The 12,537-nt window shown below is 46.2% G+C and overlaps 1 long non-coding RNA gene across 1 annotated transcript in view; it reads right to left on the bottom strand.

The window, feature by feature from the left end:
* The window catches only part of LOC129387158 (uncharacterized), a 10,281-nt gene extending 6,475 nt beyond the window's left edge, over nucleotides 1-3,806 (bottom strand). Inside the window, exons 1-2 of the long non-coding RNA XR_011893045.1 lie at nucleotides 2,622-3,806; nucleotides 2,305-2,447 (exon numbers count right to left, since the gene is read on the bottom strand). This is a non-coding gene — a long non-coding RNA (uncharacterized lncRNA). The remainder of the gene's footprint in view (nucleotides 1-2,304; nucleotides 2,448-2,621) is intronic.
* Between the last annotated feature and the right edge of the window lie 8,731 nt (nucleotides 3,807-12,537).

Genomic DNA, 12,537 nt, shown 5'->3' with positions numbered 1-12,537 from the left:
AAAAATTGGCGCTTCATCCCTTCGTCAAACCCACTTTATAGTAGCTTCCGGCCTTCGTCAGGCGCAGACATGAAGAGCTATACACAATGAAATAACGCAGTAGATACGTGAAAATAAAGGCTTAACTTCTTCCGTCCGTACGTCTGTTTGTCTGTGTGCGTGCGCGTTTGTGTGTGTTCCATGCGTGAGTGTGCGCGCGTGCGCGTTTGTGGACCTGCACGTGAAGCTGAATACTGTGGCAATTTGAGTGTGTCGTCCGTAAATGTTCTTTCATTTGTTGGATATATTCTCACACAAACAGTGTGAAGCAAAGGCGTTAACCAAGGGGCCCGATATTTGATAATCACTTCATAAGAAGCCAACAAACAAAGACACCAAGCACAACACAGGGGAAATTAGTTCTACAAATTGAAGTAACGAAATTATAAATTCATGGAATTGAAGGTGGGTGTATAAACAACATGCCGCAGGTGGGGAACGATCCCACGTCTTCACATTACGTGCGATGCTGTAGTTCTAGTAGTAACAAATAAATACCCCCGAAAGTGGATGGGAAGACGGCGCCGTGGTAGCTGAATTGGTAGAGCATCGCCCGCGTAATGCAATGACGTGGGATCATTCCGAACCTGCGGGAAGTTGTTTTTCATCCACTTTCAATTTCATTATTTTTTATAATTTCTTTATTTTAATCAAACAGTAAAAGCTTTTTCCCCGGTGTTGTCATTGGTGTCTTTGTTTGATGGCTTCTTATCACACAAACAACGTATGACACCGGAAGAGTAAGGTAACTCTTGTACTTCATCGAGGTTTTGTTGACAGACTAGGCTGATAAGCGCAATCTGCTATTACAGCTGGAAATTTAGCACTTTGCGCTTGATCTGCAGTGTTAAAAACAACGGCAACTCCATCAGTAGGTTTTAAAGCGAAAGATTTACTGGCCGCGAACTTGCGATTTCGCCGTGGCGGTGCTCCGTGGAGGCACATGGCGCCACAACGCGCGTCTCATCGCGGATATTTCTCTCTCTCTCCCTTGTCTATACTGCGCATGTGCCACTAGTAGCACCGAGCCACAGGTGTCCCGCTGCTGCGCAGAGCCGCGTCTTTCCTCCGCCACCGTTCGGTATGACGTCACACTGCGTTCCTCGTCGTTGCGCTCGCCTCCGGTCGCGTCGACAGCTGCATCGCACGCCTCATTACATGTCGGAGGATTGAAAAGGAGAGCTCGCGTACGCCGCAACCACAGTTGAGGCGGCAGTATGGACGGCGACAATTGTGATAAACAGGAGGAGGCCTGGAATCGACATCGGAACGAGATGAAGAGAAAACGACTCGCCCAGGAAACAGACGAACAGCGCGCCGAACGACTGGCTAAACGCCGCAACATAGCTAGAAAACCAGACTAACCTGGACTTGCAATCAAGATAAACCAAGGCTAACCATGCTATGCCTTAGCTTTCGCTACGTATATCCTGGCATATCCAAGCTAAGCCACTGCCAATTTTAAAGCGAAAGCTTTACTGGCCGCGAACTTGCGATTTCGCCGTAGCGGTGCTCCGAGGAGGCACATGACGTCACAACGCGCTCATCACCGCGGATATTTCTCTCTCTCTCGATCCCTAGTCACTACTACGCATATGCCACTAGTAGCAGTGAGCCACAGGTGTTCCGCCGCTGCGCCGAGCCTTTTCGCTGCTGCCGTTTGTTTCTAATTGCTTTCGAGCAGTAGCCAGCCTCGGGTAGCCCTGAAAAAAGTTCATAGAAAAAGTACAACTATTTTACCATTGTCTGTTTACAGAGAGCCTGTGTGCTCATGGCGATATATGCCTTGTCCACTGTATTTCCCGTCGGCCATCCGCTAGTTGCCTAGTATGTCTGGCATGTGCAATAAAGTGAGCCAATGATGAAAACATTTAGTGCTAAAACATGCTTCTTCGCGTACAGAGCATCACATCCATTTCAGCAATGTTTCCGACAGACAGAACATTTTTTAAAGGAGATACAACCGTTCAGTTAGTCGTATTTCTTGAAGACCGCTTGCAATGATTGATTGCATTGTAAGGAGCTATATACATGATGAATTAGTTTGAAAATTTTTGAAGTTAAACTAAGATGACAGCTTCACTACTGTCAATGTAGCGCAGCATTGTTCTATAATGAAGCAGATTAATAAAGGGAAAATGACACACCCACCTAATCGTGGATGTCTCATTTTCCCTTTAATAAATACTTCCCTCCACCCTCCGAGTTTCCGCAGTACTATTAAATAATGAAGCACAACACGAAATTTACAAAAGCGCAACCCACCTGATTAAATGGCGACCAGTAGACTCGTTCTCTTGATGAGTGCAGCATGAGTTCGAGAAACAGCCAATGGATGAGGTACACGCCGTATGAAAGCCTGCTCAATGGGACAAATGCTTTCCAGCACAAGAACTTGTTCAGAGTTCCTAAAGAGAAGCAGGGCTTGTTTCAGTTTTGTGCATGTGGACAAAATGCGAACCAAGAAATGTAGCTGGCTTTAAGAACAGATGACATCTACGCAGCACTTGCAATCACCAACCCGTTTCCGGCTGGCGCTAGTTTTTCTAATAAATAACAAATATACACCAGGGCAACCTTACCTCCTCGGCCCGTAGCACACATTAGTATGGTCCAGGCAAGAAAGAAAGACCACAGTATCCTGTCGAAGAATGCCAGAAATAGATCCGTGCCTTCCGGCGTGGGATTGTGGCTCAAGTACCAGATAAACTTCACATAAACGCAGAAGAGCCCACAACAAACAGATGCACACCAGCCAGCCAGCTGAAGAGTCTGAAATGTATTAAAAGGGTTGGAAAACTCAGCCGCAATTAACAGCCGCGCACTAAGCTGCGCGCGAATCGCTGCAGGAAGAAACGTCGATGCGCCACCGACGCGAGTCGAGCTGTCCTTACCACCGCCAACTTGAGGACGCACTAACCTCCAGCGCGATATTAACGCAACGCGTGAATGGCCCCATGTAGGAGAAAATCAGGCGTCGCTCTGCCGCGTTCAGAGTGCACCGTCCTTCAGTAAAATAAAAAAAAAGAAATCGCTCCGAACTACGTATACCCAGTCACACAAGCCCCCTGTATAGCGCAGTGACGTTACTGAACCAATTGAGTTTCTGCAAGTAAAATGCCTATAAAATATCGTAAAGTACAACTTACGCGCAGCCTACAGAAAAGAAAGCGTCGGATTGTAATTTGAATACACGATAAAACATAATTTTGTTACACGAAAATTCAAATATGAACCCCTTATCCAGCATTTTTCCCATTCATTGAGCGGCGCGCCGAGCTTCGTTCCTTGCAACAGCACAATCCAGATGGCGGCCGTCTACGGGCATTCGGAGTTTGTTTGGATTTTGTGGCGAATGGACGTGCTTTTCGGGGCTCCGTGGCGACGACGAAATCATAAGTTTTCGTGCATGCTTTGAGCTTGCTTCTGCTTTTATTTGCTGGTTTTTTGCATTTAAATAGTAATTGGGGGGTTTTCCTTTTCTTTCCTTTTTTTTTGTCTCATATTTCGGGTGCGCGGGTGTGCTTCGTGTACATTTGTTTTGCAGGATGATTAGAGCGTCCTTTCGTGCCACGTGTTCCAACACGTGCAGCCGAGTGGGACGTTGAGTGTTTGTAGTCTTGAAATAGTAGCTTGGAAGTAGCAAGACAAATAGCTATTAGTGGTCTTACGGTGCGTGTTTGGTAGAAAAGTGAGAGCGTGGCCGCGTGGTTGAGCGCGTGCGAGAGCGTGTCATACCTTTGGTCTCCGCGGCATTGTTTTTGAAACAGTGGTGAGAGTTGCTTTGCGGCATTTTGAGGATTTCGATCTCAGGCGTATCGGTTTTTTTATAAAAGGCACGTGCTCTGCATTGATATAGTATTATAGTATTTGCAAAAAGCCGTGCAATACATGGCAAGAAAGCCGGTAAAGCACGGGGGGGTCCCTCAAGGCACATGAGGAGACGCGTGAGAAGGCAGAAGGTGTCGAATCAACCGGCACATAAGGTGATGTCGATACTAGGCTGCAGAAAATGGAGGCTTTCCAGGAAGAGCTTCTCAAACAGGTGCAAGAGCTCAAAAATGACCTAAACAGGGAGCGTGAGCACGGAAGGTAGTTGAAAAGAGACTTGAAGCAGCCGAGGAAAAGCTGAACAGGGCCGCCATTGCGAAAGAGAATTGTCGTGACAATGAAACGCAGTCCCCCGACGCGACAGGGGAGGGAGTGTCATAAAAGTACGTGGGATGCATGCAACGTGAAGAAGGGTTAGCTGGAAAGAGCAGCACCTACCTTGAGGCCGCTACTCGGAAAAAGCAGGAGCCCAGATGACAATGCCCCTTGCCGAGTCCGAATCACGCGGAAAATGACAAAGGGAAGCAGGGAGAGGTAGGTCAGAGTGAAAGGGTGATTATCGCTGGCGATTCAAACCTGGCTGGGTGCTCAAAAGCAATTGTGGAGAGGGTGAAAGGCAACAAAAGAGTGGCGGTAGGGACATTTCCAGGGCGCAGACTTGTTTCTGTCATGGAGTGAGCAAAAGAAAAGCTCGCGGAAAATGCCCACGTGCGCAACCTCGTCATAGTAGAAGGTGGGCTAAATGACGTCCTAAACAGGACAGGGCCAGGACTAGGGAAGCGCTTGGCGAAGAGGGTGGACGACTTGCGTGAGCTATCCCCTCAGGTGCAGATCGTGGTGTGCACGGTGCCGGAGGTGCCTGTGCGTGACAGTCATGTACAAAGAGCCGTAGTGGCTGCTAATGAGGCAATATGGAAAATGAGCCGAGAGAAAGGCTGCGAGGTTGTCGAAGTAAACAGGGAAGTGAGAAGTTGTGGTGGTTTCAAACGATACGGGATTGGGCTGGCGACTTGGTGGCCGCGCTGTTGCTTTTTTAGGGGGCCCGCGGGCGCTCAGGAGGTCAGAGTAGATAGTAATGGAGAAGGTCCCCTAGGGGAACATCAGAAGAGCATCGCCGTCGATAACAGAAAAAGGAGGAGAACAAGAAAAAGAGCTCGCCATGCAATAGGCTACATAAACATGCAGGGCGGCAGAAGAAAGAAAAATTGGGCAGAGATTGAGGAGCAGTTACACAGATAACAAATAGGGGTGTATGCGGTTACAGGAACGCACCTTAGAGGCTCAGAAGTGCCGCCAGTTATTGAGAATTATGTTTGGGAAGGGTGCAACAGAACTAAGTCGGAGAGAAAGGGAGGGGGAGTCGGAACGCTCATCCATCAGGGAGCCAAATGGAAAAGAGTAAATTCACAATGTCAAGAGCATCTTTGGTTATCAGGTACAATGAGTGGGAAAGAAACTTGGCTGGGCGTTACGTATTTGTGGACCGGAAAAAATTGCACACAGAAGAATAAAGAGTTAGTGAAATGCATAAGCGCTGATATTAAGGGTTTCGGGAGTGGTGCAGAAATTGGCCTATTAGGTGACATGAATGCCCACATACAGGATTTAGATGGCTATACCGACAATAACGGGAAGTCAATGCTGGACTTTTGTGAGCAACATAACCTCGTGATCGTGAATACAGTGCCTAAGTGTGAAGGACAGATCACGTGGGAAGTGGGAAACCGCCAATCGACCATTGATTACTGTCTGATGACAGAAGGAATTCATCATAAGTTGAGAGAAATGGTCATCGATGAGGAAGGGTTTAACAGCATAGGGAGTGACCATAAACGCATCATCTTGAACATGGGATATATAGTTGGGAAAGAGAGCAAGGAGAGCCAAATGGCCAGTCCAAATTTGAACGCTGAACAAATAGCAAATACAGTCACTAGAGTTGAGGAAGAACTTGGCAAATGGCCAAGTAAAGAGTGGGAATATCGTGAGCTTCTAAGTGTAATAACGACTGAAATACGGAAAGAGAAACAACATGTTCGTTGGAAAGGAAAAAGAAACCGAAAAGCTGGTGGAACTAGGAGATACGAGAAGCGATCGCCGAACGACAGAAAGCATCTCGAGAGCACAGGCAGACAAAGAAGGCGCAGTTGCCAAAGGATGAAGTAACTAGTAAATGGAAAATATACCGGGAGAAAAAAGCTAGGGTTCAAATACTGCTGCAAGCAAAATTAAAGGGTGAAAGTGAACGTTGCTTGTCAGAAATACGTGAGAAAAAGAAGGCCGCACCTAGAATATTCTGGACCCACATAAAATTATTAGGCAGGAAGTCAACAACAATACAACATATCCTAGACGAAGGTGAAAACAGACTGGAAGGAGAAGCGGCAATAAATTACATCCGAAAAGCAGCAGCCGAATCTTTCCAAGGCAATGACGAGGTTGTACTTGATGAAAAAAGAGCATGGAAGAGACCCATGTGGAAAAGGAGCTGGTGCTGACAAATTTAAACTGGAAGAAAGCGGAAGAGAAAATTCCTAAGAGCACAGCCACAGGGCTAGACGAGGTTTCCGTTAGGCTGATAAATGAACTAGGAGCAAGAAGTAAGGAAGCTCTGGTGAAAGCAGTGGAAAAAATTTCAAAAGATAGACGAATATACCAGACAGTTGGCGACAAAGTAGGATGAATTTAATTTATGAAGGTAAGGGGAAGAAAGACAGAATTCACTCGTATAGACCGTTGACCATTACATCGGTAATATACAGGCTAGCAATGCAGGCAATCAAATTAACGCTTCAAGCATGGGCAGAGAATAATGGCATTTTGGGAGAGCTTCAGAATGGCTTCAGAATAGGTAGGCGTTTGGATGATAACTTGTTTGTTCTTACTCAGTCTATTGAAATATCAAAAACAGAAAGCAGACCGTTGTATGTGGCCTTTTTAGACATTACAGGTGCCTACGACAACGTAGACCGCAACATTTTGTGGGATATTCTGGAAGGGGAAGGCTAAGGTAACGATTGTCTACAGCTTTTGAGAGAGGTTTAACTAGAAAATACCGTTTGCGTTGAATGGGAAGGGATGAGGAGCGAGGATAAAGTTCATATCAACAAGGGACTGAGGCAGGGGTGCCCTTTATCCCCGCTGCTGTTTATGATGTACATGGTGAGGATGGAGAGGGCGCTAGAAGGAAGTAATATCGGGTTTAATCTCTCATACAAACAAGCGGGTACAGTAACAGAGCAGCAACTCCCAGGTTCATTTTATGCGCACGATATTGTGTTGCTAGCTAACAAACCAAGTGATTTGCAACGTCTGGCTAATATCTGTGGACAGGAAGGCAACAATTTAGGCCTGAAATTTAGTGTTAGAAAATCAGGTGTTATGGTATTCAGTGAAAACAGTGAACAGGCAGTGGTGATACAGGGCCAAGAAATACCTCGGGTAACAGAATATAAATACCTTGCTATATGGATAAACGAAGGCAGTGGATATATGGAAACACAGGAAAAAACCATAACAGTAAGGGGGAAGAGAAATGCAGTCATAATGAAGCACAGAGCGCTATGTGGATACAATAGGTACGAGTTCCTCCGAGGTGTGTCGAAAGGTGTAATGGTTCTAGGACTTACTTTTGGAAATGCGGTTGTTTGCTACAAATCAGGGGTACAATCAGGACTCGACGGGAACCAAAGGTCAGTGGGTCGCCTCGCATTGGGCGCTCACGGAAAGACTGCGAACGAAGCTGTGCAGGGTGATATGGGCTGGAATAGTTTTGAAGTGAGGGAAGCTCGCAGTAAATTTGAGTATGAAGAACGGCTGAGGAATAAGGAAGAAAATAAATGGGCTGGGAGAGTGTTCAGGTATCTGTACAGGAAAAACATTGATTCAGAGTGGAGGAAAAGAACTAGGAAGCTTACCAGCAAGTATGCGGCCTGTAGGGTGGACAACACAGCAATAAAGAAGGTCAAGCGGAAAGTCAAAGAGGCTGAATTAATCTCATGGGTGGCGGCAATGGAAAAGAAACCTGCCATGAATAACTACTTAAGAGGAAAAAACGAAATCCGGAAAGAAACCATTTAGGATAACTCAAAGGGAAGCTCATTACTTTTCGAAGCGAGATCGGGATGCCTTAGAACACGCACCTATAAAGCGAGATCTAAGAAGGAAGAAGAAGCATGTGCTTGCTGCGGTAAAGCTAGGGAAACTACGGAGCATGTTTTATTAGAATGTGAAGACGTCTGCCCAGCGGTCGATTTAGGCATCACTGGCCTCCTTGAAGCCCTTGGGTTCAGAGAGAGCAGTGGTAAAGCAAACATGTCCGCAACAGACATTAGTAAGAGGCGACTGGAGGATTGGTGGAAGAAAAGTATGGAAACGACAAAAGACGGAGACGTACAAAAGCACAGTTCACAATAGGGGATCAGAAAATTTGGGCGTGGTAGTTCAGAGTGTTTTTTTTTTCCTTTTTTCATTGTTTAACCTAGGTAGGATATTAGGCAGTATAGTAGCAAGAGCTTGGTGGCGCAACCCACCGCCCCGTTCCAAAGGGGACCCTCATAATATCCATCCATCCATCCATCCATCTTAAGGCCCCTCTATAATAAGGTAGCGACACCTGCATCGCGCCACCTAGGAAGTTCCTGTAGCAGACGGCGCCCACGCTAAATCGCGGCGCTGCGGCATTCGTGAGGTGAAAAAATATCTGCACACACGCGGAAATAAAACCTACTGGTGCCTGACTGTGGTTAAAAACGAAAGAAGGGCCCGAACTTCTAAATCTAGCCCTTTAATTTCAAATGAGCGCTGAAAGAAAAACGCTCAAGAGAGCGGAATGAGGGCTTGATCGTCTCGATTCCGCATGTTTACATTTCGTTCGTTTGCGCTCAATCACCGCGCGAGCCTTGGTGATTGCCCGCGCATAATCCCGCTTTCTCTGTGAATTCCTTTGTTTGTAAGTGTGCTGCGTACACATAGCGGGTACTTTGAACGAATAATTCGTGTAAAAAAGGCTGACAGTCGCTTGGACCAAAAAACATTCGAGATAATATCGCTTAAACGTGCGACCCTCACGGCAACTAAACAACATCCTGTGTGGGTGTGGAAACGAGTGCTCCAACAGTCTTCTTGCCGCTTAGTGTGTCTGTCGTGTAGCAACTACACGACGACAGTTCTGTTTTGTCCCTCAGTGGTACGAGCCAGTGCAACTGTCGTGACATTCTGAAGCGGTGGTATGGATCGTGTCAGCGAGTCTCCTCGATCGTGTTCGTGCTGCCAGCGCGATCTAATCTAGCGCCACACCAAAATCGAGCGTAGTGTGTGCGCGTGTGTGAATGCGATTGACTGTTCTCGTGAACCGTGCGACATCGCCACGTAAACTTGAATCATTACGCGCATTGTTGTGTTTATGCCTTTTCGCCTCCGTGCACCGCTAAAGCCCCGTAAGAATTAGAGGGCCCTTATACGAAACGCGCGCAGATTAGCCTAGCTACTTACACTGTTTCGCTGGCGATCCGTGTACGGTTTCTGACGTCTTTCTTATGTTAATTTGCAGTTGTGTGTTTTTCATCAGTAAAATGACATCGCCGATTACTGAAACACCTTCGAGTGTAAAGGAAACTTGGAAGAAACGAGCTCGCAGGTATATTTAACGTACTTTGATATATTTTATTATACTTTATTATTGGATGGCCAGTAGCAGTGGCTATGCAGTATTTGTTTTTAAATGCAGAGTAATGCAGACACTTAGGAATATATTTATTCACATATGCAATGCACAAAATACGATTAGGATATGCAGAGTTGGAAATTACTTTTTGGACATATTGTAAAGCGCAGTTAACAACGCGCGCACAAACAAAGGAAAATGTAAAAGTAGAATTCGCCGCTGAAATTTGTGATTTTTGATCCCACGTAACGCAATGCGGGTATTTGTGAGCGGGTTAATGCGCTTCTGCCCCACTATTTACTTCATGCCAGGTCATATATACTGCACTTGCTAAGTCAACGGGCTCGTAATGCACTAAAATCAATAATCTCCACATACTTCGGCGGTCAACATTCATGCGCGCGAATGAAATACTATTGCAGCTCTGCACACACACGTGTATACTTTCTCTCGCACCTTCGTATTACTCCACATTACTTTCCTCGCATAGTCGTGCAGTTACCGATGGTTCAGACTTTCCCTCCAATTCTATGCAACCATACTTTTCTTCTGGATAGGTTCTGGTTGCCGCGCGGGATGCAAAATAACTTCTTGCCATCCTTCGTCCGGTTTCGCCACCCAACACACAGCAACAAGGCATTTCTGCCCTCCCGGAACGAAATCGTCGCAGCAATGTCATCAGCAAAAAAAGAGCGCAGCAAAATCATCGCGCTCTTTGCCCGGCGCACAGGAACTTTCATGGCGGCAAAGGGGTGGAGCAAGGTCACATGTCACCAATCAGCCTATCGCTGGCGTCGTCGGCTGGTTCAAAGGCTTTCTCTACTTTGAAATTATTCAGGGACTTTAGGCAATCAAAGCCTACGCAAGGGGCCGGGTTTCAACGGAAAAGCTCGCCTTCGGGCACAGCGTTCGCCGACAGCGTTTCCCGGTAAACATTACGGTTACATAAGCTGCAGTTGCCGGGAAGCGGTAGAAGCAGTCACGAATCCTTGAATGCTATCGCGTTCCACTGTTAAGAGGAAGCTTTAGCTCCGGTGCTCCTATCTAAATACATGTAAAAGGAGAGTTCGTTTTCCTTGGCAACCACTGCACCAAATTTGACGAGATTTGTTGCATTTGAAATAAAAATTAAAATCTGGTGACTGTTGGTTTCGAGTTCTTTATTTAAGTCGTCAATTTTTTATTAAAAATTTACAAAAATCGAAAATTTTCAGAAAGTGGAACTATCATGTTTACACTTCTCCACCTCAGCAAGGTAGAATGATATCGCAATTCTGCTTATTGCATATGATAGTAGATCTAGAGCGCACAAAAGCTCTAATGAATGCCGTTTACAGAACTACCATATCTGTTCTTGATGCAGAGCTAATAATTTAGAAACTTCGTGCGTCTATTCTCCACTCAGATATTCTAAACTCCACTCAAATATTCTAAAGAAAATTTACGTACAAGATACCAAAGAAGCAAGAACCTCATGAAAAAACCACGCACATTTGGTGGACTCATTGCATTTGCATAAATGGTATAACGCGGTTGCACATCGCACAGTCTTATTTGAACAAGTGTTCTCAAGAAATGCTTGTCCTGATCTTTCACCAAAACAAATAGTTACCATCTCCTTTAGCACTAAGTGGCATCAACCTAATCCGCCCCTTAAGACTGAACGAAACAAATTGTTTTCACTTCTCCGTTACCAAGTCGAACCCCACACATACTCTGGAAAAATTCTCCGTACCCTTTGCTCATTACTTGCGACAGGCAGAGTACTTGCACAAGGTAAAATAAGCTGCACCAAGGCATTACATGTCGTTGCGCGAGCAATGAGGGACGGGTCGTGTATTCCCAACTTTCGCGTTTGCTCGGGCACGCGCTCAGCATCCCAGTGCTCGTGTGTGTGTGTGTGCTTGCGTGTGTGCGTGTGCGTGCGTGCGTGTGTGCGTGTGCGTGCATGTGTGTGTGTGTGCTTGCGTGTGTGCGTGTGCGTGCGTGCGTGTGTGCGTGTGCGTGCATGTGTGTGCGTGTGCGTGTGCGTGTGCGTGTGCGTGTGCGTGTGCGCGCGCGCGTGTGTGTGTGCGTGTGTGTGTGTGTGTGTGTGTGTGTGCGTGCGTGTGTGTGCGTGCGTGTGTGTGTGTGCGTGTGTGTGTGTGTGTGTGTGTGTGTGTGTGTGTGTGTGTGTGTGTGTGTGTGTGTGTGTGTGTGTGTGTGTGTGTGTGTGTGTGTGTGTGTGTGTGTGTGTGTGTGTGTGTGTGTGTGTGTGTGTGTGTGTGTGTGTGTGTGTGTGTGTGTGTGTGTGTGTGTGTGTGTGTGTGTGTGTGTGTGTGTGTGTGTGTGTGTGTGTGTGTGTGTGTGTGTGTGTGTGTGTGTGTGTGTGTGTGTGTGTGTGTGTGTGTGTGTGTGTGTGTGTGTGTGTGTGTGTGTGTGTGTGTGTGTGTGTGTGTGTGTGTGTGTGTGTGTGTGTGTGTGTGTGTGTGTGTGTGTGTGTGTGTGTGTGTGTGTGTGTGTGTGTGTGTGTGTGTGTGTGTGTGTGTGTGTGTGTGTGTGTGTGTGTGTGTGTGTGTGTGTGTGTGTGTGTCATTTCCCAGCTTCCTTGCCAGGACCCTAAGCAATCCTTCCAGCTTATTGCACTATCGGTCTCTGTACAAAATTATTTCTTGACTTGAACAACCCGTTGGACATTTTCCTAGTAAGTGTAGAATATCAGCAACGCTGTCAGCATAAAAACGAATCTTTATACGATTGAAAAATGCCTCTGGCCGCCTATGTTTTAATATCTCAGGCCATGTAAACAACATGGTTCTAGATACTCCGGGAATAATAAAGAACAAATCAGACATTCCTGAAGCGCAGAGTGATCGGGCTTTGATGTTACCATTAACCCGTTTGTGAATAATGATGTTTGCTAAGCGTTTGCAACGCACTATTTTACCCCTTTGAAGTAAAACCTCCACAATATTCACGTGGTCAACAATGTAAAACAATATTTCGTGTTTTATACTATTCAA

The sequence above is a fragment of the Dermacentor andersoni genome, chromosome 3 (genome assembly GCF_023375885.2).
Source record: "Dermacentor andersoni chromosome 3, qqDerAnde1_hic_scaffold, whole genome shotgun sequence".
NCBI classification, from domain to species: Eukaryota; Metazoa; Arthropoda; class Arachnida; order Ixodida; family Ixodidae; genus Dermacentor; species Dermacentor andersoni.
This window is presented reverse-complemented; position numbering and strand designations above follow the sequence as displayed.